Genomic DNA, 25,060 nt, shown 5'->3' with positions numbered 1-25,060 from the left:
CTTCAAGCCTACATATTATTATTATTGATTCTTTCTTTTTTGTGTTAGTGTTAATGCTATTGATCTTTCTGACTCTGTAATCCTGTCACTTTGTTTTCTTCTCTGCCTTCTGTTTCTTATTTCTCATGTGGAGGAGGTCTCAGTCCTCCTTGTTCAGGGCTCAGGTTATGTACCTGGCTGCTTCCAAGGTCAGTACATGCTGTAGTTGTACCGAACAGGGACAGAAGATTTGCAGTCAAGGAAAGAGGGCAAAAAAGCTGCAGGGCAGCTTGCAAAGAGTACTTCCAGTTAATGTTAACTAGCCATAAACCTCCATAGACTGCTCAGCCTAGGGACAGGCTATATTAGCTTGTTCCTTAAGATCTCTTGTTATGCTTTCAGCTTTGTGTAAGTAAGGACTAAACTTCAAAAGCTCTGAGATTGTTGCGTCTTTCACGAACTCTCTCCTTGATTCACTTTGTTCCACGCTCCCTTTATGCATGCATCTGGTTTTTGCTACTGTAGTAGGATTGCTATTTTGTCCCATGTTTCTATTGCTCTACCAGAATCAGAGTATCAGACTCTGCCAAGTATAAGGGCGCATTAGTAGGGCTGTGGGTTGTTGCTTCTAAATGGAAAAGTAATGATATGTCACAGCACTCACGCATTACTTTCATTTATAGAGACAGTCACAGCAAGCCAAGCTCTGGATGGCTTCAGAAGCCTTGAGAAACAGGACCTGTTTGGGGAACGTTCATGTAGGAGGCAGGGAGAGGAGCCCTGGACCACCACCTCTGCAGCAAGCCCTGCCCTCAAATGACAGGCACCACTCAGCTCCACACACATGAGATTTGACACACGCAGTTTCCCCAGGTAGAATAGTCACAATACAAAGAAAAGGGTAAAGGATTAAATATCACACGTGGACATTTCAAAGTCCAAACTGTTTTGCCAGTCAAATAATAGCACAGTGGAAATATGGATCATTTTCTGCGCTGGGGAGATAATGCAAAAACATTGGTAGTGACCAATAATAATAAAAGTCGTGACCAGTGCAGGAGGTTGTTATTCACCATCACCGCGGCCCAACAGCCTTGGTGACCTTAGCACAGAGGTTCTGGATCCATCACTGGTCATCAGCACTATTGAAAAAATTAAATAAAAATTTTTTAAAAAAATCAAGTCTAGAACTTCACAGCACCAATTTAAAAGTAAACCTCCTTAACTTGTGATCTAATTGTAGATTCACTCTTGGGATTTGCAATCCTATTATTGTATCGCTAGACCTGCAGAGGGCTTCTTTAAACAAAAACTGAAAAGCAGGAAAAAAAACATAACCAAGAAACAAAACATCTGCAGCCTCCCTCTTTCAGCAATGTCTTGGAATAAAAAAGTTAGAAATTTTCAGTAATAGCATTATAACACTTGCTTTCCCAGGAAATAATTACTAGCCTCCAGCTCAAAGTTGTCAGCTAGGTGAAGGGCAATTGGTGTTAAGGCAACTCTATGGCAGGTGTGGTGGGGAATCAACTGTCAGACTTGAATCACAGTTGAATTCTATTTCTTCCCAAAAAAAAGTATCTAGATACATTAATACTCTCCACTAGAAATTACAGGCTGCTATTTTGCAAGAGGTGTGTCAAGAATAGCATGTAGCATAGCAAAAGTTTAGAAGTATGGGTATGCGTATTCCATCTTTCCTTTGCAAAAGTGGCCTTGCTAATTCCTTGCCTTTTGTCTCCTACCTCTGCCTTCAGTATAAAATGACTCAGAAAAGGTAATAGTGAGACTTTCAGTCTCCTATAAAAATCCTAACCTAATCACAGTGCTGGTGCCTCTTTAGACCCCTACAGCGGGATCTAAGGGGCTCTTAGAGGTAATTAGGGGCAACTCCTCAACACGACGCATGAGAAGAAGAGCAATGTAGCAACAGGAGTCCTGGTCCCTGCTGTGAGACCTAACCAGGGCTACCGGCAGCTATCAAACTCTCTGCATGGGAACCCAGCAGGAGAATGGCAACAGCTCTTAAACCCTCTGCAGGACATTAGAGATGAGTACTAAAAAATACTAGAAAATCACACAGGAGTACTTAAATATTACTTGATCATTAACATAGTAATTACATCAGTGCTGCTCCTGCCTGATGCCATAATTTAAGAGGTTTCAGCATTTTCATTATAATCAGTAGCAGTTATTTCCTGAAGTTCATTGCCCATAAAATGTTCACCATGAAAGAAAAAAAAGGAGAGGAAGAGACTTCGCCATGATGGCAATTAATATCCACTGTGGTGCTTGTGCATCCCTGAGCTACAAATCACTCTGGTGGGTGCTTCATCAGGCTTCAGGGCGCCAAACAAGGCACATTTGTTCCTGAAAGTTTTTCATAGAGACTTTTAACTAAGATTTTTAATGGAACCTTTTCTGAGGAAGCAGGATACTTCTCAAGTATGCTTATGTCTATTTTTTTTTTCTCTTTTCACCAATATTTTAAAAACAAGGTTCTGTATTTACTAGGTCATGTGGAACATGCAGTAGTGCTTCTGCAATAATGTAGACCCAGCAACTGTGCAGAATGCATTTCCTAAGGAGGCTATAATCTCTGATATAAGCATACAGAAAGTGAACTATCAAGCTCTGCTGCCATCAAAATGAAACTTCTAAAAAGTTATCAGATATGAATTTATCTAACAAGCTCTCACACATTTTGCAAATGGGAATGTAAATGGTGGTTCTTATCTACCAACCAGATTGCATGATTAATTAATGCATTGCAAGAGAAAAAAGTTTGACATTTAAAGCGAGATTGGGTGACTCTCTCAGTGCATTAGTTTTTATGGTTTTGATCTGAACTGGGCAAAGAATTACAACATTCAATCAACTTGAACTGTTTGTATTGATCTGCATAGAAGATTGGAAAAAAAAAGATATATTGTCTCACTATAAGCTTTTTCCTAGTTTTATTTGCTTTGCAAGAGAGCAATATTTTTCTGAGCACAGATTGAGTGCAATGGCTCCATAAAACGGCCCAGGAGGCTTCTACAGCACCATTAGAAGTGTGTTGTCTCTGCTCAGAAGCTACTGAGCAATATTGCTGAGGAAATGGAGTCCCCTGGTATATTATTCCCACAGCTACCATGATGAACCAGCACTTGAAATTCACTTGAAATAATTCTGGGTTGTGGTGACTATGATAAAAGTGGTGTAGTGAATTTCTCCCCTAAAACATTGTCCGTCATATGAATGACTCCTTCAGAAATTAAATACCTTGGGAAATCACTTCAGATGAGAGAGTTAATATTAGGAGTATAACTGCTGTATTGCAACTTCATGACACAGAGTTTCTATTTATTTATTTTCCCCTCTTCTCCCTTCTGGGCTTGGGGGTTTTTTTGCTTGTCTTTTTCTTCCTGGGCTCCAGTTTTCCATGAGCAGATTGTGGTTGCCTTGAATTCATCTGTTAACTGAAATTACCCTCCAAGCACTGAAAGGAGCTGTTGGACTCAGCCCAGATATGGGCTCTGGCACACAAGGAGATAATATGGGAAGTAGCTGTGACTCAGGGTACAGCTCCTCCTGTGCTCCCTTCACTTGCGTAAGGCAGGGAAGAGGTGGCAGTGCAAAGTGCATTCTCTCACCCGTTCTCAGGGTGCAGCTGGCCCAGGCTGCCTCAGCAGACTGGGTTGCTTTCATCTCCTTTGAAGAGGGTTTCAGTAACCAGAAAAGAGCATGTTAGCAAGAAATGATAAGCCAAGCATGGAACAAATTCTGTCGTACCCTCTACAGAAAGACCAAGCTGGTGAGAATTAACAGACCATTTATGCAATACCCTTTGAACACGAGCAAAACAGAACCTTCCTGAGAAAACAGAGGCATCTCCTCTCAGATTAATCTATGCCATCGAACTGCTGTAACTGAGAGGACCGTTTGTTCCCAACTGTTTAACTTTGCCACATTTTGTACCACCTGCAATGACATTTCATTACTGTGGAGTGGCAGCAGCAAAACCACCATGCAGCTATCAGCAGGAAAGGAAATTAGTGATGATTATGATTAACAAAACAGCTCTGACTTAGCCAATGCTGAGAGAAGACAGACTCCAAAGGAATCAAATACTGCAATTATCAGGAATGAAATATCAGCACCACCCTGTGGTTCCCTCGATCTGCTTCTTCCTTGTTTGGGTCAAAAGGGACTGGACGTGGCCAGGCAAACTTAGAAGGAAGAGTATCATTTCCTTCTGGATTTTCTCCAGTCCTCTTTCATATGGCTGATACTAAAACTCACCCTGCTGCCCTCCTGACCTGAATGATGTCCAAAAAGCTATTCAGAAAAGACAGGAGGTTTTGTGGGACGTGAGGCAATCCCTAATGAATACCCTGCTTGTCTGCGGCCAACATTCTGTCCTATCTTCTTCATGTTTGCAGCTCTTTAAATTGTTCCCACAGGGCAATGCAATCTGAAGGCAAGCTTAAGGGAACACAACTGAAATCTAATTGTGGTTCTGTCATAGTTTTTCTAGATTTCTGTATTCTTTGTCTGATTCAGACAATTAACTGAAAAATGGGTGTGTGGAAGAAAACCTTTCCTGTGAAGATCAACATACGCAACAAGTCCTGTCATAATCAGAGTAGTTTTGGTTGTGCAAATCAGTACACAAATGCTATCCTTATTTTAGCAGTGTTTTCATTAAGGTATCAAATTAAGAAAAAAATGAGACTAGCTGCATATTCTTATGGTATAATTTTCTTTGTTGCAGCGAATACTGAAGCAATTTCAACCAAACTGATGGACTCATATAAAAGCAATAAATGTCATTCAAGAGATGCTTATGATAAATCAACAGATGTGAGACTATCTGTGCTTCCCCCTATAAAGATACAATCATGATAGTTAAAACAATCAACAAAACACAGACTGAGCTTCCACACCAAACTTTTTAATTAATAAAGAGGAAAAGTCCCTATATATACATCACTAAAATAAATGCAAACATTCTTTCAGTTTCTTTTCACATTAACACGTCTTCCAAGGACTCAACAAATTTGTCTATAAAATTCTGCTAATCTTTGACTGTGTTTTTCTGTCTTGTCACAAAATCAAAGAATGACATATACATAACTAGTAGCTGGGATTTAACACCCCCAAAATGACTGACCCTTTCCTTTTGACTGAGTTGTATAATGAAATCCAAATAATAAATTTATCCAAAATATATACTAAGTTTTAGGATGCATGTGACACACTGTGGTAGAGGGTGTTGTTACCACCTCCACACTGGTTGACTGAAACATAACAAGGAGACGCTATGGATGCACTTCAACAAAACATCTACTTACAGCAGGTGCTCACAAATGAGCAGACAATCACGGCCATAGCAAATCACATCATTGACCCAGTTAGCTCAGCAAGCTGTCCTGAAAAAGACCCACATCACCAATTCAAAGGAAAAAGTAAGTATTGAACAGTGGACAACTGGGATCCCAGCACACCCTATTTCTCACTATAAAGAGCAGGGGACTGCATAACAAGCAATTTTTATAAAAGTTCAAGTTTCTAGAGTTACTTCCTTCCCACACTTTGAATTACCTCTAATTTGGTTGACTTCAAACTTTTGTTAGTTTTGGGGCAGGGTTGAGGGTTTTCTTCCCGCAAGGAAAGAATGAAAAGGAATCTGTGTAGGAGTCTGTCAGACTGAGTGATTAGTTTAATACTGCTGAGATTTTATTGTAATATTAATGACGTGTTATGGTGCCTAAGGTCCTGGGAAAGCATCATTTATTATTTTAAATCTAAATAAGTAAATAAATACAAGAATCATAGAAGAAGCTTCTTGCTTAATCTTATCAGCACTGTGGAATAACCACAGTCATAGTAAAATTAACATACATTATATATTCTACCCATTTAAGAAACTACACACATTGAAACTCTGATTTTATTTAAACACTACAGAAAACAAAATTATGATGAAATTTATCAGCAAAGTGTATATTGCCACTCTGCTAAATTACTAGGAGAGTAAAGAAGAAGGGATTCAGGACACCATATGGGATATGCAACTATCACTTTCCCTTGATTACAAGACAGATTACTGAATGAATATTTTGAATCTTGTATGTACAGCAAATCCCATCAAAACCAGTAATGTCCTTCTTACTTTATTTACACATTTTAATCAGTACACTACTTCTTCCTTCAGACTACCACATATCAGTTTTTAAAGTGTAGTAAAAAGAAATAATTTGCAGTCAATCTAGAAAATAAATCTAGCTTAAGGTTTACGTTTTTCCATTTTTTTCTAGCTTTAAATTTGTGGAGAGAGGATTACTGGTTTTCCCACTACCATAAATATTTTTTCCTTTTTTTTTTTTTTTTTTCTAATATGAGTAGAAAACCTCTGGCTAGCCACTGTCACATATTTTACACATTTTGAAAACCCTCTGGGCATTTTGAGTGCAGCTGTAAGTAAGCAATTGGTAATGCAGCTGGTGAGCATGACCCATTCTGTATTTGTTGGAAACATGTATTTTCAGGAGGTAATCTCATCCTTCATTATGACAGAAAAAGTATAGCAACAGTGAAGTCAGAAGTAGTTTAACAATGAATTTCATCATAGAACTGATTGTATTCATATATTTACGTCATTAAATTCCATGTTAGTTATGGGTAGGGAAATAGCTTTTTTACACCCGCTCCTAAAGCTTACTCATTCTAACACCATCTCAAAACCAGACAAATCTAAGCAAAAAAAAATTGGGCATAAATGCTAAAAAAGACAAAATGCTCTAGTCCGTGAGGCTCTATTCTACACAGAGTTTTTCATTAAGCTCATTGCAGAGTATATCGGTTTGTCCTTCAAGGAAAATTCCTGTTGAACCAGTAAGATTTCTTGCCATCTAAAGGACAAAGAATGACAGACCTGACCCACACACAGTTACATGTCATCTAAAAGTGGGAGTTGATCAGTTTGGTTGAACTGGTGCAAGATGCCCAAAGGAAATGTAAACAGATCCCATTTTCCCTTGTTTAGGCAGAGAAAAGCTTTGCCTCTTTAAACTGTTTTAATTCCTGTGTTCAAGCAAGGCCTTTATTTCTGTTTTTTTCTCTCGTTCCTCTTGGCTTTGTAGATTGTAGCTACCATGAGAATTTGCCATCCAATATAGCTACAGCATGGATAAAGGACAAGGTGCTATGTGACTATGGAGGGCTTTAAAGCACTGTAGTTCACATTTCCGTTTCCTCTCTGTATGATTCAGCTTACTACAAAAACTTTAGGGAAAAAAAAGTCCTTTTTTTCTTCTCCCATCTTTCCCTCTATGTATCTCATACAATTAGAAGCAGGGCCACATTCTTGCCCTGCACACACAGTGCTATGTCTATAGTGAGATCAGACTTTCAACTATGCCCAAAAGTTACATTTTCAGTAATTACTTCACACATCTATGCATATGGTTATCTAGCTAGCTGAAATTCATTTCTGATTGGGATTATTTTTCTTTCCCTGGCCTTAATGGAACGATGCAAGGAAGCAGCTTTAGATTTACTTTCAGAAATGAGTCCATCTTATCAGGAATTAGTGTTCTGTTGAATTTCACCAACAAGGTCATTAAAGTTTGAAGAATATGAGATGCTTCAATGCAGCCAGATGGCCCATGGAAAGGAAAGGAAAAGGTGGTGGGGGTTCTTTTTGGTCTGGTGTCATTTTCATCAGATACACAGGATTTTTACTTGCCATTATAACTATTGGAATTCTATTGGAAACACTGTTACCTTATGCAAACTCATTTAGCAGGCCTACTTTTCTAAATATGACACATCTTAACAGATGAGGTACCCTTTTCATCATCTGAAAAGCGTTTAGAAGTGAAAGGAAAGCTTTTTATTCTTCAGATACATTTTTTTTTTTATTCCCTCTGGAGCTGAAAAAAAAACAAAAACAAAATGGCAGCCAAGAGATAATCAATATCCATGATTTGGGAATCTTGGCTGTAATCTTGAACTCCAAGGACAGGGCGAAATCCAAGCCTTTTAAATTTTCACCTGCCAGCAGATCAGAAACCTTACTGAAGCACATTCACTCCAGTAGTTGCAGATGTTTGCACTTTCAGAAAATTAGGAAATATTTACTTCACGAAAAGCAGGAAGAGTTTGTGCAACACTCTTGAATTAAACCGTAAGTCCAGCCCGTGCCCAGTGCTGCTGAACAGTGGGAAGGCAACACCAGGCTGCGTAAAGCAGATGGACTTTCGTACTAGCCGGCTGCCACTCGCTCCGGGAAACGCTTGGCAGACAGAAAAGCATCTGAGGTGCAATTCCCTTCGACTTGTACTCAGGGCCATGCTGTGCCCCTAAAAGGCAAACAGGACTGACAGTGCCTGTCCGTGTGTAGTTCAGATTCACTCCATTCCTTTAGATAAATGTAGATTTAAAAGAACTACTAATTCCTCAATGTAATTGAGCCAAAACTATGATACTCTCAACTTTCAAAAAGCAAGACGCTGGGTTTTCCTAAATCAGAAATGATTCATTACCCAGAAATGTGTGTAATGGTGGTAACATCCACTGGTATCCATCTAATGGAGACTCCCAGACCCATCTTACATTTAGTGAGAAAAAGCAAAGAACCAATGCTTTACTTTTTTATCCTCTCCTCAGCTAATTTTCTTTTAAATTTCATTTTCAACCCTTTCTGCATTGCAGAGAAGTATATGTCAACAGACCAGAATTAAAAAGGTGACAAACTGTGAAGAATTAAAACTTCTAATTTAACAGATGAGCAACTGCAAATAACAAAATCTCAGACAAACACAATTTTAATGAAAGGTGACATGCTAGAGATAGGAGCTTTTTTCCCTCTCTCTTCATCAGGTAACGACAAATTAGTTTAGGAAGCCATACAATAATGCTGTGAATGCAATAACAGATTCATATCCTGTGCTGTTAGTTTTGTTTGCTTGTTTGCTTTCCAAAACCATATATGACATTTCTTTTGTAATAGTATATTTTCTTCACCCTAGATGTGTCAACATTTGTTCGTGTCTGGACTAGCTCTCATTCTTATTACTATCAGGTATAGCTCTTATTTTTCATCTCCTCAGTGGAGCTTTACATTTTAGCCTGATGAGTGATGGGGGGAGGGCTGGCACTGCAGCAGCCTTTCTGAAGTTTCCTAGCACCTTGTGACACTTCACGTGTAGAGAACTGGCTGGATATATGTTGGCCACTTGCTTGTAATGAAATTTTCCAGTGCAAGAAGGAAAACTAAATGTATGAAATGTATGAAAAGGAACATACTGAGCATGAAGTAATACTCCTTTACCCCTTTCAGTGGGGTTAATCCAGGCCAATAATAAATACAAGTAGTTTCCCTGAAGTCGGCAAGCCAAATCCAGAATCAATATAAAACAACAAACCTTTGTAGAAGTTAATGAGTAGCCACAGTGATTTACACCAGTTTGGGATTTTGGCCCAGTCAGATGCAAACTACTTATCTTAGAGATGAATGCAGTGCTCTTTGAGTACACCCAGCAGTGAATTAATAAAAGAAATGGCACTACCTCCTTTACTCAAAGGGTGTAATTTAAATCAATGCATGTGGATTTTATAGGCGATTTGCCTACTGTTGGTAAGCATCACTTGGCTACCTTTCTGAGGATCACATTGAAATAAGTTTTCAGTTGTATCCAGTTAAACTCAAGTAAGCACAAAGAAAGGCTGAGTAACTTCAAATGACTTATTAACAAAATACTGTGTTTACTGCATAGCAGGTGGTCACCATATGCAGTATTAGGAATGTCTTAACCTAAAATGCACTGTCATACATAAGATCACTAAAATAGCTTTTTGTGTCCTACTGTGCTTCCAAGTATAAAGCATGACAAAGACTTTTGTAAATTATAGTTATGTGAACCAAATAACCACAAATCTGTTCTAAATCCTATGAGTGAGATTTCCAACTCGGTGACTGGGACTCTTTGAGGCATCAGAGTCAACTCCCAGCACGACTTCCAGCTAGCAGTCCTGCACATAACTTCCCCAACAGTTCATAACATGCATGGTATAAATGCCTCTAGATAGCAGAGTACCCTAATTTTTACCTACTCTCTACTCATATACTCAAAAATAACCCTCTCGTTTATTTCCATACTCGTGGCAGGTGCCACAGTAAATTAACCAGTGGGAGTCTCTCGTACGCACCTCTGCCTCACTGGGTATTAATGAGGTTTTTCATTTAACTTCCATTAGGGAGTGATTTCATGAATTCAGCATATGGGATTTACTGTTTAAATTGTTTACAAGTGACACTTTGGCTCTGCAAATGTAAAGTATATATGACAATGGAGGTTGTTTGCCTAAGTAACCCATCTGTGATTAATTGTTGAGAATTTTATGTAATAATCTGAATTTAAAGCAAATGCCACAACTTACATTTTTCCCCTCTGACACATAATATAAGTCACTGCATGAACTAGCCATGTGTTTTTAGACTGCAGCTAAATTTCATCATAAATGAGTTTGGTTTATGCATGTTTGGGGAAAAAGGACTTCACCAGTTAACAACATCCTAGAATAAATAATGGCACTGAGAGGTCATTTTGCTTAGATTATACCTGGCAATTGAAAGGCCAGGAAGTATTAGCAAGCAAATATTGGAAATTATTGGAAAAAATAGCTCAGATGTGGCCAGTGTAGGCAAAGGAAAATTATCAGTTATAAATTCACATGAAGTCAAATGACAGCCATTCATTTTACACCACAGTTGAACTAAACACATATATTTCTCACAGCAGTTAGGGACAGTGGTCTGGACTGTTACATCATTGTGCTGACTTGGTACAAACACAAATCAGCAAGAGGCAAACACTGTCCCTAATATTTACCATCAAAACATAAAAGAGAATTAATGCTTTGGAGGACAACATGAGAACGTCATAGTAATACTTTAATCAGCAAGATAAGCAGTTGTCTTTGTACACTGGGAAAATTAATGTCAGGGTTGGGGAGGCATTGTGGAATGGGGAAATCTGATAAAAACAAGATCTTTGATCATGACAAATTTGTTCCAAGTTGAAGGCATAGCATGGCAGAAAACATTAATGTGCTTGTTTGAGATTTTAGCAAGAAGAGAAGGAAGATTGACATCATAGGCTAGAGACAGCATTTTAAAGTACTCAAAAAGAGTTGGTAGGATGAAGATAGGGAACAAAGTGCCCGGTGACAAAGACAAGCAAACACATGTTTTTTAATAGAGGAGGGTAAATGCAACACAAAAAAGTGGCATTATCAAAGGCGCAAGGTAGGGAAGTGATATTTGCAGCTGCATTTGGGTTAATAAGAGCAGGCAAAATTTAGATTCACTGAGTCAGCTGAAGGACTTTGCAACAGATGAATCGGGAGTTAATGTGCTTCCTAATATTAAATGTGACAGAGAAGGAAAAAAGAGCAGTAGCTGGACATCTGGGCTAGGACAAGAATGGTTTGCTGGGTGGGAAAGAGTACGAGAGTAAAATCATACTTGCATTATCTAGAGACAGAGGCTGAGATGAGTGAGATGAGTGAGCAGTTTAAAGTATGGAAAAGTGGATGGAACATGACCAGGAACGATCGGGGGACAGGTCAAAGAGGTTTGTCCTCTTATTTTCTTCAGGAAGAAGGCAGAGGAGAAACCTCTGTATATTTCTATCAACTTCAGCCCTGACCTACTGTTGAAATCATTCCTGTCACTCTAAAAGAGAATGTGGACCCTGTCTTAAGAAGGAGAATAATCAGTCAAGCAAAAGAACTAGTCAATACAAGCATCAAAGACAGCGGTTTTGATCCTTGAGCAATTTTTAGCACAACAGGTAGTGCCAGGGCCATCCCTGCACCATCTTAGTGACTGCTCGGTTCCAGACTAATGAGGAGGATTCACAAGACTAAGTGATCTGATGTGGCCTGATTGCACACCCTTCACATGGTGTGCAAGAACTGCCCCGTTATATTTATTCCTCTTTAAATAAAACAGAACATCCTCCCTGGGAAGTACAGTATTTATTAGCTGTTCTCATGAAGATTGTTATTTACCTTCCAAGCTATCTGATTTTTTTTCAGATTCTTCTTTGAATCTGCCTATTGACATGTTCAGCACTTCTTATTCTAGAATAGGGTTTTTTTATCAGCCCTGTAGATCTTTTCAAGTTGGTGACAGAGCCTTACCATATGCTTTCACTGCCACGTAAGACTTCCTCCTAAATCACTGCTAAAATAGAAATATATATTCCAGTCTATAGAAGAGCCTGGATCCAGGTCTTATCTGTAAGATCAAAATCTGGTAACAAACTCCCACTCACTAGAAAAATCAGATCCTGCAGCAGGGGGTCCTGGCTTCCCTGCCTCTAACACAGGGGGATCTCTTTAAATCAGACATTTCCTTAAGAAATTAACTATCATACTGGCTTTATCAGAAAGAGGAAAAGAATAGATGTCCCACTTGTTACAGCTTCTTTCTGTTGCACACTAAATTAAATAATAAGCCTGAGAATTAATTCAACAGGGACAAAATATGTAGAAATGATGTATAAATTAAAGCATTCATTCAGATTAACAAAAATACTGATGGTACGATGGAGAACCATCTGTACTGTGCCACATGTCAGGTAGAAGGACAAATAAAATTGAATAACATCATTAATAATCTTTCAGGGAATAGTTAAATATTGTCAATAAATTAGATTTACAGAGATCATTACATGTTTTAAGAAAGATACTGTTGCCATTATTTATGAGTAAGATGCAGACTTAATGTAGAATATGTCACTTAATTATCTTAAATAGCACTTAAGTAACTCTACACTATTTTATGCAACCTTCTCTATCATTTAGTAAATTTAGAAGCCTGGGAACAAGCTATCCAAGTTCCAAACTCTCTTAATTTCAATCAAAAGAGGAAATAGGAGCCCAAGTACAAATTAGGATCTGGAATCCTTGGAAGTGCTGTGAAACAGGTGTTCCTCAACTCTAAAAATCTAAAGGTAAAGGGAGGAAGGAGGTTGCAAGTCACGTAAGCCATGACTGCTCTTTGGGGGGTTTCAAGGACTCATGATACCTTTGGAAACAAGGAGGATCTTTCTGTACAAAACTCTTCCTAAAAATCAGGTCTGTTCACTATAGCTAAAAATAGAAAGTACCATCACTTTGATAACTCTGATCCTCAGAGAACATGAACAAGGCAGTCAGGCTGCACATCTGCACAAGTTCCCTGAAAACAGAGTTGTGGGAAGTAACCAAGAAAAATAGTTTGCCAGCACCTGATATAGAAGGACCAGTTAGACCATTTCCAACCCAGAACCTTTCCTGCCTCAGCAAGATTGAACAAAGCAGCGCAAAATACTCTGTGAGGAATAATCTTCATTGTCCATTAACATGAGGTTTCCATTGACTCCTTTTGTTCCTAACTGTTCTTAATGTCCTAGAGATTTTCCCAACAACTTTTTCTTAATCACATGCCTTCACGTTCCTTTGCAACTCTAACATCTCTTCTTGTGTCCCAAACAAACCACATTTCAGTTTTGTAATCCTTCATTTTAAGTAAATCCCTCCAACTATAATAATGGCTAATCTCTGAACTCCATTCAATTTGACAAGATATTTATCTCCAGTGAAGGTACCCCTACATCTAAAAAACCACAGAAAGGAACCTTATTTTTCTGCTCCATAGCATAATGACTCTGTACATTTCCCTAACTTTTCACTGCTATGCTGCGAAAACATCTCTAATGTCTGATCTGTTATGTCCCTGAACTTTGGTAGTGCTGTGCTTTGCTAGGTCTCTCCCTCCCACTGAATCTCTTTCATATTAATTTCCTCTACATACATTTCATTTTCAATGGCTCTAAGGTTTCTAAAGCTTGCCTGTTATTCTTGGTCTATATTTTAAGCTCTTTTTACTTTGGTTTGGATCTCTGGTATTTGCAACTCTTCACAAGTTAATGTCATCTATGGATTTCATTAATTTTATTTTTCTGCCCTTTTTATAATTATAAAAACTAACACAAGTATCTTATGAGATTAAACACAATAAACATTCTTGTAGCAGCCTGTACACTGCTACTTTATAATTTAGTGATTCATCCTTCTTCCAGATTTCAATATATATTGCATGTCCATACACAAACCAATTGCTTCAGGATTCATTTTCAGGTACATGAAGAATTCATATAAGTCATATTACACCTATCATGCTCTACCCAGTGCCTAATGCTGTAATTCACTTGCAAGAACAGCCCTTGAGTTTGAGTGGCAAGGTCTGTCCTCTGTGAACCCCTATGACTTCTTGTTCTTGTCTCTAGATGATTAAGGGCTTTCATCAGTACTCACTTTGTTAATTGGGGTTGGGGGAGAGGGGGATTATCTCCTTTACACAGTTGAATTGTACTGGTAGTCTCTCTTTCTGGCATCACAAAGAGGACACACTGCCATCTGTACCTGCTGCACCTCAAACACCACTCTGAGGCCACCCAGACTCCCATGGAGAGATCAGGGCTTGAGAGGACGACAGGATCTCACTAATACAGAGGTATAGTTTCTGGACCTGCACTACAAAAATGCTTTAAACAAACATATTTGTATGGGAGAGTATGCTGTAACCTACTGTATGTACAAGCTGTCCTGGTGCAGTTCTTTGCTATTCTGCTTAATTCACTGTAACTATTAACATTCAGAGCTAGTTGTATGATTAAGACCGCAGTCAGGTTCTCTGCAGACATAAGACAGCAGAAAGATCAGCCACAAAGGCAAGCACTGGAAGCCTGTTGGGGAAATTATGGCATCAATCCTGCAAACATCCACACCTGTGACATGCAAAAAAGGAGGGACACACAAAGCAGCAAAATTTCCATTGTATCTAAAAGCTGAGTTTGTCAGGCATTTGGAGCATCTCTACTTGATGAAATTTCCTCTCCAAGGAGCAAATAAGTTTCCAATCTGTTTTTTTCAGAAGCAGGGACTAAAGAGCGCTCTTAGAACCTACTTCCCCTGTCTTTTTAGCCAGGTAAAGATGACCCAAAAGTTTGTGGCTACAAACATTTGACAAAATATAAGCATACAAGGAAGTTTTCGGCTCTTGAACATCGGATGTTGCACTAGCAGCAGTTCCCTGTCTCCTCCAAAGATGGGAGACAACAGGCAGATACAAATAGAGTGCAGCACTGGGAAACTAAGCATTGATCAGCATGGCAAGTTCTGCATGACAGATGGGGGGTATAACTAACAGCCTTGCAGCAGGGAGACTGGACCTGATTCAGATGTGCAGGTGTTTATTAGGGCTTCTTGGTTCCTCCCAGCCACCGGGAGCTTGCTGGGAAAAGTAGGCTGCTGTCCTTGGCAGGAGCTGGGGAACAAGGTCTCAGCTTCTAAAATAATAGTGAGGAAGAGCTGTGAAAGTGAAGTGGAGTCTTACTGCTTATTACATTCCTAGCTATTTCATACAGTCCTGGGAATACACGTATTTTAGAATTTAAAGTTTAAAATGTTAGTATCAAAGATTTGCTCAATCTATGTAGTTTTTCCCTAGCTAGTGTTTATTTTATCTAGCTTGGAAAAGCAACTTTGTGTTCTCTCTGTGAGCGTATATATGTGTGTGTGTGTGTGTGTATGCATATATATAAAAAATGCATATGTTTATAAAATACATATATAGTACTTCCCTTAGTTTCAGAATGTCATTCCCTGTGGCCTTACCTCTATTACACACATCATTCATTAGATTATGAAAACCATTAATGTCAGGCAGCAGAACCAAATGAATTCACTCAGGGACCACCGTTAGCATATCAAGTAGCTATTTCTCAGCTAAATATTCCTGACAGCCCTCATTACATATGATGGATGGGCTTTATAAGAGGTAGTAGTTCCAGAAGAAAATAAAATCTCAGCATTCTACCACATGTGGCCCAATAACTAGATATCATTTTTTGACTGTCTGTTTGCATTTCTTTCCTTTTTTTTCTTTCAGAATGAAAGAGTTGTAAAACTCACAAATAGATTAACTGCATAATTCAAACTTCATTAAAAATTGTGAGCTTAATTTAGGCTAGTTTCTGAATTCTGCAGGTGCTTTAGTCATGGGATATCAAACACTGTGTGTCATCATAGCTGTATTGCCAGCAGCCTGTCAGAAAGAGAGAGAGAGAAATGAAAAAGCAAGTAAGGCTGGATTTTAAAAGACCACGTACTGCAGAAACTTTTTATGAGTTGAAACCCAACATTTTCTAAGGTAAGAAACCCAGTTTTAAAAGGAAGAAACCCCCCCCCCCCCCCAAAAAAAAAAAAAAAAAACAAACAAAAAAAAAACCCATAGCAATGTCTTCTGGGGTAGATGAGTAGTTATTGAAGTACCTCATGAAAAACAAGCAATTGCACATGGAACCACAAACAAGCACATCTAAATATCTGCTACCACTTGCAGTCTTCTGCTAGATGGGCACATCTGTGGCAACTGATAACACACTTTTACGAGAATACAGACCTCAGCACTTCATTTTACAATGCGATGGGAAACAGTTTGGAACTTTCTGCTGTGCATTTCCCTGTAAATGTCAGTAGTGGAGCAGGTATACCACCAACAGAAGATTTGGCCCTTACATGCATAAGACTGAAGCTTCTTTATTTTTAAAGTAGAATTGACATTCCTATCCTTGGATAGTTGTAAACAAGTGATGTTCAAGGGATCAAATGATCCCTTGTTCCTCAGGGGTTGGTACTGGGACTGGTGCTGTTCAACATTTTTGTTGGTGACATGGACAGTGGGATCGAGTGCACCCTCAGTGAATTTGCCAATGATACCAAGCTGTGTGGTGAGGTAGACACACTGGAGGGGAGCAATGCCATTCAGAGGGACCTGGACAGGCTGGAGAGGTGGGCCCAAGCCAACCTCATGAAGTTGAACCAGGCCAAGTACGAGGTCCTACATCTGGGTCAGGCCAATCCCAAGCACAAATACAGGCTCAGCGCAGAATGCATATAGAGAGCAGCCCTGAGGAAAAGGACCTGGGGGTGCTGATTGCTGAGAAGGTCAATATGAGCCAGCACTGTGCACTCGCAGCCCAGAAGGCCAACCATATCCTGGGCTGCATGAGAAACAACGTGGCCAGCAGTCTGAGGGAGGTGATTCTGCTCCTCTGCTCCACTCTCATGAGACCCCACCTGGAGTACTGCATCCAGCTCTGGAGTCCCCAACATAAGAAGGACATGGACCTGCTGGAGTGTGTCCAGAGAGGAGCCACAAGGATGATCCGAGGGCTGGAGCACCTCTCCTATGAGGAGAGGCTGAAAGAGTTTGGGCTGTTCAGCCTGGAGAAGAGAAGGCTCTGGGGAGATCTTATTGCAGCCTTCCAGTACTTAAAGGGGGCCTACAGGAAAGATTGGGAGGCACTCTTTATCAGTGAATGTAGTGACAGGACGAGGGGTGACAGTTTTAAACTGAAATAGGGTAGATTTAGATTAGATATCAGGAAGAAATTATTTACTGTGAGGGTGGTGAGGCACTGGAACAAATTGCCCAGAGGAGTTGTAGATGCCCCATCCCTGGAAGTGTTCAAGGCCAGGTTGTATGGGTTACTCAAAGGAGTAACGTGGTCTAGTGGAAGGTGGCACAAGTTAGCTGGCCTTGGCTGCTCTAGCAATAAATATAAGCAAGAGCATGTCTGCATACCATGCCTTGGCATCAGCTATAAACATAGGTCTCCGAGAGAGCGAACATTGTCTGCACAATATGCTGTTAATTTCAGTAGTTAGAAGAGGCCCAGCTAAGAAGCAAAGTTACCGAACAAAATTGGTCCTGTTTTACCTCAAACGCAGGACATACATAAATAAATGTTCTGAGTGGAGACATCACACTCCCCAAAAATCATTCATTGATATCGGGACTAAAAAAACATTCTGAAAAGTTGAGTTGAAATATGTTTTGCTACTTATTCACACCCTTTTGGCGAGCAACTGTCATTCAGCTTGAGGATATCTGGGACTATGCAGAATGCAAAAGGGAGTTCCCATCTCCCTAGCAGAATCCATTTACACCAGTGTATTAGAGGATGTGCTACTGCGGCCTTGCACCCTTCTGTCAATGATGGTATGATTCAAGTCCCAGGATCTTCTTGAAAATAAGAGTTAGGAGGAAGGGCACAGTTTGGGGAAAATTATGTTTTCCAGCATACTTAACCACTTTTCATTGTATATTACATTAGTTTTGGAAATGCAAGACAATACTAGATTCAAATAACTTTAAATCCTGCTGGCCCCCAGCTATGTGTGAAGAGGAAAAGAAGCACTTTTAAGGCACTTCTTAACTACTGCAAGTATCTGGCCAGCAGTTGGTGAAATCTGTCGGTCTGTATTTTTTTATGGTACTATTGCCTGCTAGACCAGCAAATCAAATTGTAACACACTAGCCATTTCCATCCCACCCACAATGTCTTCAAATATTTCCAGACTATCAGCAAATTCCCAGATGTAGCCTTTGGGATATATTTTGCCAGATTATCTAAAGTTTTCTAATGAATCAATTTCTCCAGCAACCAGATTCTGATTTTTCTGAATTATAGCTTTTTAGTACTTTCATGCTCATAATTAAATACCATGTGTTTAGTACAGTTGAGACAGAAGGAAAAGCCCTGGATAGCAATGGCCTTCCATGTGACATCATGTCTTTGTGCAAACTTCCCCAAATGTCTGATTTCTCCAATTGCATTATGACATTAAAAACTTGTGTTGCATTTATTGGAGAGCTTTCCTTTTTTTTTCCCAGTTGGCCATCTTCTTCCATGCACATTTTTCACAAATTTCTCAGTTTAGATTTGCTAGTCTGGATCTCATTTTCTTATCCTCTGCTCCTCTTTGCAATTTCTTTTGTTGTGTTTTTTTTTTTCTTCCTTTTGATTACTTGTCCTGCTTACTCACGAGTTACTGTTATTTACTATTCCATTCTTATGTTGCTCCTCCTTCCATACCATTCATGAAAACGTTAGTTAAGACGCAGCTTCTCCAAGGACACCTACCGCTCTCCTTTTTGTCCTTAAATTATTATGCTTTATAAGGTTTTTTTTTCTTGGTCCACACAGCATTGTTCATATTTGAAACAGTCAATTAATGTTCCATATCTATTTTCATGGGAATCACTATCAAGTGTTTTCCTAAAATCTACGTACGTATCTCTTATGGTTCTTCCATGTACTGATTTCAATTTTTTTTCAAAAACTGCCATATAATTTGTCTACCATGATTTATTACCAATACTGCTAAATTTTCATGGTTGTATTACCGTCTAAATCTGAAGTGATTTGATTTAAATGAGGCCGAGGACTCCTTTGCAAACGAAATTATAAAACAGCAGGGTATTAATTTTATTATTATTCAGAAATTAGTGTTATTGCAGATTCAGAAAATAGACTGGACCCCTACTGCACAATGATCACCAATGCCACATGCTGATGTGGCAGGAAGATGTATTCAGTCAGTTTCTTTTCACAGATTTAACTGCCACCTCGTATCTGTTAACTTGTTTCAGCTATTGTTTCTTTCACTGTTATTTAGAGGAAGAGTCTCAACAGTAACAGAAAGAAGTTCATTAGAAAAACTCATGTAAAACCGGAGTGAGATACAGGGAAGCCATTCTTTAGAAAATTGCTGAAATCATTGGAATAACATTGTTTAACTCCCAAATTTTTTTTTTTCCTTACAGTATAATTCTGTAGCATTTATATGCACAACACTTCTGGGGTACCTCTAACCAGTGCAGGAAGGAGCCCAGATTTTTCAAATGGGTTGTTGTTCTAAGTACTACTTTCTTTTTTTGTTTTTTGGTGCTCAAACTCAGTGAAGTGAGTTTTTTTCTTAATGTGTGATTCTTCAGATATGCGGAGTGCTCATCCTTTGAAAATAAGTGCTCTAAAGCAAATGAAATTTTGCCACCCAAAAACTAAAGGCCCAAAAATAAATGCTCACATTTGAAAACCCTCTCTGATACAATTACAAGCAGTTATAAAACTACAGAAAAACAGCTAGCTAGAAATAGCATTTTCAACACTGTAGCTCAAGATTCCTGGTTAAGATGTGTATTGAGATGTCTTAGATTTTAATGGAGTTGTAATGAAATATAACAACAGTAATACTTACTGCCTATGAAAGCACTAAAACGTTTACAATTACCTTTCCCAAACAATTAACTACAACATAACATTAATACAATAGTGATATTTAATACACAAAAAGACTGTGAGGGGATATTTACAAGAAATACTCTGAATATTTTTCTTCAGACTGCCTCAGATTTATTCTAGTATCAACAGTTAAATTGAAATAAAAATTAATAATTTGTGATAGAAGTTCAGTGCAGGAAAATCAAGTCTGCCACATGTTGTTTGTGAAATATTAGTTTAAATACTCGGTTCATATCAAACAGTATGAACAATAAATCACAGAACACTTCACAGATGATGTAAACTGTCTAATAAGAGTAAATATATAAATTGCTTTAACCTTCATATTTACCTGTGTGTTCTCATATATTAATTCTCATAACTCCCACTACCTGGAGAATTGTTTAAACAGAAGTTTATATAGAAAGCTATGATATATCTTGAGAATTTAGTGTAGAGAAGTCATTCAGTAGGGCTAAAATCTTAGTCTTCCCTAGCTAGATATCACTTCAGAAGTCTTTCCACTGAACTGTAGGAGTCAATATGTCTGGGGAAGAAGGTGGTATGTCTGGGGAAGAAGGTGGTATGCTTAAGATATGCCAAAACAGCCATTGGTCTAGTTCTGCCACTAAGATGATTTTCATGTTATTCATTTATTTATCATTTCATTTCTCTATCTGCAAAAGAGGGACCCTAATACCAGCCTCTTGTAAAATGCTTTGAGGCTTATGTACAAGAAATATAATAAAGTCTACCTATTATTTATCATAGCCCATTCTTAAATCACGTATTAGTCAAATCCAGAAATAGTTATAGATTAGTATTCACTATTAGACAGATCCACCTTTTTAAGTCTTGAATATCAGAAGATGTAGCAGTTGTTCTGTATGATTAGAAAAAAAAAGATTAACAGGTAGACCAGAAACTAAATAGCACTTGTTTATTCTTCTTGTAAGAAGTTTCTATGCATCTTTCTACAACGACTGATTGATGATTCAGCCATTTCCATCCTTCTGGACCTCAGCTTTGACAAATGCCATTCACTCTGTATCTTCATTCACAAGAATATTAGAAAATATTTAGACATATTGAATATACAGACATTCCAGCAACACATCCCCAGATGATAGACAGAGAAATGTACAATGCTACTGAGTTAGACTTGAGAGTATACAATGGTTTACGGAATATTTTCAGTATGGGTTACAAATATTTTCACGTTGCCATCTGTTGTTTCAAAATTAACACATTCAGAAGAAACATTAACTGGAGGTCCTAGATTTTATATGGTGTAAGGCAGCAAACAGCATGTTTTACTTCCATTGCCATCTTGGACTGTTTGCTTTCCCTGACCAGCCTCCACGCACATCAGTAATCTATATGAATAGGAAGATACAGTCTCAGTGGTGATGGTCCCTTTTACCTTTCAGGAGGTTTTTCAAGACAGGCTGTAATCAGGGGCAGTGCCTTGCAGACCCTCCCCGGAGCCCCACAAGTGGGATGTACAGATAACCAGCAGCCACCTTACGAATGTTTGATGGCGGCATTGCCAGTGGTATTTACATTATTTTTACATAGATTTGCACCTGAATAGTGAATAAAAACAAGAACTATTCAGACATAAGTAGCGTATTTACACATTAAAACAGCGGGAGCCTGTAACAGATGAGCATACTGCTTTCACGCCAGCCCTGCTCATTGTGATGCTTGCTGAGATCTTCAAGGCATGCTGTTGCCACTTCTCTCTGGTTTCAACCAGCTACAGTCACTTAATCCCACTTGAATCCTTTCCCTCTTGTAGGATCAACTACTTTGTGTTCTCAGAGACATGCAGTCACAGGAGATATGAGATCAACAGACCAATTCCAATTAAAGCTGCATTTTCACAATGTGTGGTGCAGAAAAAGTAAAAGAAGCAGATATAAAATAACTTATTCCTCTCTTCATATGCATTTGGGAAATCATGCAATGCAGGTCCAGAACAGGTAGTTTTCTTCTAACATGGTATAAGGCATTGGCTGGATCAGAGTTGTTCCTACCATATTCATTCCAGTGTCTCTTTTACGGGTACATGGTAGTATCAGGCTCTGATATCTTGACATAGTATCTGCTTTGTGGGAGGATATGTCAAAATAGAAGGTCTAAGTCTCCACTGTGAAATTTCCACTGTTGAGAAAATGGCTGTAATAAGTAATTTGGCAAAAATTTTGCTTCAGCTAAAAATGAATGTGTGCTCGCTATGGCTTCAGCTAAGATGGGTGTGTGCTTGCTATGCGTTTGGAAAAGGGATAGTTTTAAATAGGATATCAGTCGAAAGCAACAGTTAGAACTACCGAAAATTTGCAGAACAAAGGGTGGTGTAGTTAGCTAAGATAACCACAGAAGTGTAAGGAGTGAAGAAGCCACAAGAAGGACATGGTGATAAAGACTTTGGCCCTCCCTCCATGGACTATCAGGAAGACCCCGGAGGAAGCATGCCGCCTGGGAGGGGGGCATGTTGCATTCCCAGAACTCATTGACTATGTATTTGGGGGTGGGTTGCATTCCCAGAACTCATTGTTTATGTATTTGGGGGTGGGTCGTGTTCCAAAAACTCATTGACTATGCAAACTATGTTCCAAGAAGAAACATGAATAATTATAAGGAATACGAAATAAAAACAAGCGGTTGTAAAGGGAAAAATGAGGCACAGGAGGAGAAACCCCCTGTGTAACTCCCAGCGCTGCAATAAATATTCTTTGCTCCACCGAATTTGCCCCGGACTAAAATTCAATACAGTGAGCGCGTTTCTCACAATTTGGGGGCTCGTCCGGGAGACCTGAAGCCCACGTTCGGAGCCTTGGACGGGTGAGTAGACCGGGACGGCGCGCCTCTGCTGATTTCAGCAATCCTCGGATTCTCCCCGCCCTCGGTGACGGACCAGCGGCAACAGCCCGGCGAAGGGGCTCGTGGACCAAAGAGGGGTCCCAGGGATAACCGCGGCAGCCGATAATACTTGTGCACGAGACCCGGGTAAGAAAATTGACTGTTAAGTACTACTCGGGCGGCTGGGTGACGGGGGATTGAGAGTGGTGTGAATGAGACGCGGACTAGATCTGCGAAGCGAGTGCGGAGTCTTTCTAACCGCGGTTCCGTATCTCCGCGAGGAGACCGGCCGGTGAAGAGACGAAGCGAAAGGCTGGAGTGAGAGATCCCCCGGGGAAAAAAATTGGGACAAGGGAAAAGTAAAAAGGAATTTAAGAGAAATTCCAGGAATACCTCCAGACAGTCCATTAGGGAGGATGTTGTTACAATGGGGGCAGGAAGGAAAGTCCTGCACCCGGGATAAAGATAAAGGAAAGAAGATTATATATATTGTATGTTTAAATGGACCAAAGAGCCCATAAGGCCAGAGAAGTATTGGCCAAAGTATGATTCTATAGAGGGGTGGCTGTGTCAAGCACTAAATGTATACGTTAACTCTAAAGAATCATTTGATGAAGAAGAAAGCAAGTATGCAGCATGTTGGAAAGAAGCTGCAGGGGTTTTTAAATGGAAAATACAAAAGGAGAAGGAGGAAGACCAGAGACCAGTCTGGGATCCTCTTGAATACTTACCTCCCCATATAACCCGGACCCTCCGGAAAGCGCAAGAGAGCCTCAGGTCCCTGTTAGAAGGGAAAACCAGAGGAAATGGAGGCGGGAAGTGGGGAGGTCCATAGTGGAAGAAAATGAGAAGATGACGGAACCAACCGGGCTGCATCCTTTATGGGAAGCCCCGATGCCAGGAGTTCAAAATGAGGTAGGATTTGTGAATGTGCCCCTAACCAGTACAGAAGTCAAGAACTTTAAAAAAGAAATGAAGAAATTGTTGGAAGATCTCCTAAGTTTGTCAGAACAATTAGACCAATTTTTAAGTCCAAATGTATACACTTGGGAAGAAATGCAATCCATCATGGGAACTTTGTTCTCCCCGGAAGACAGATAAATGATTTGTTTAGCAGGGATGAGAATATGAGAAAGGAAAAACGTTCATAGAGTGGCGGGGGACCAAAAGTTATCCCTACAAAGACCTGATTGGAATCAAAATGACCCCGCAAGAAGGAGAAACGTGTCTGATTATCGGACGTTAATTATAAGGGGAATTAAAGAAGCAGCCCTGAGGGGGTCAAATGTGAGCAAAATTTTTAATAAGTAACTAAGGGAAAGAGGAATCTCCGACGGAGTGTTTGGAGAGGCTCCGAAGGAATATTCAGCAGTTTTCTAAGAATGACCCAGAGACTGTGGCTGGCCAGGAATTATTAAAAAGTAAATTTTGTCACCCATGCCTGGCCAGATATTAAGAAAAAAAAAAAAAAAATGAAAAAGATGGAAAACTGGCATAAGAGAAGAATCAATGAGTTGTTACGAGAAGCACAAAAAGTATATATGTGAGGCGCGATGAAGAGAAGCAGAGGGAAAAAGCAAAACTAATGGTAGCGACTGTAAAAGAAATAACAAAAACTACAGCGCTCCAGAATCCAAGGCCAGGGATGAGACCATACAAGATACAAGGAGCCCATATGCCACCGCTTAAAAAAGCCCATATGAATGAAATCAGGAGCCCCAGACGGTGGAAAGTGTTACTATTGTGGGCAAGAAGAACATTTTAAGAAAGAGTGTCCCAGGCGAAAGAGAGATCGAGCGTTACGTCAACAGGAAGAATACACTACCAATTAAGGGTGTCAAAGGCTCTACCTCCTGGGGGAAGAAAGAATTAGTGAGCCCTTGATAAATTAAAAATTAGGCCCCCAGGAGGAAATTTACACCTTTTTAGTAGACTCAGGAGCTGAGAAGTCTTGTATTATGAAATTGCCTTTGAATGGGAAGATCCAGACACCGGGAAGAAGCAGCAACTCCGCTGGACCTCCCTGCCTCAAGGATTCACAAAAT

Source organism: Vanellus vanellus (genome assembly GCF_965231255.1).
Source record: "Vanellus vanellus genome assembly, chromosome: 5".
NCBI classification, from domain to species: Eukaryota; Metazoa; Chordata; class Aves; order Charadriiformes; family Charadriidae; genus Vanellus; species Vanellus vanellus.
This window is presented reverse-complemented; position numbering follows the sequence as displayed.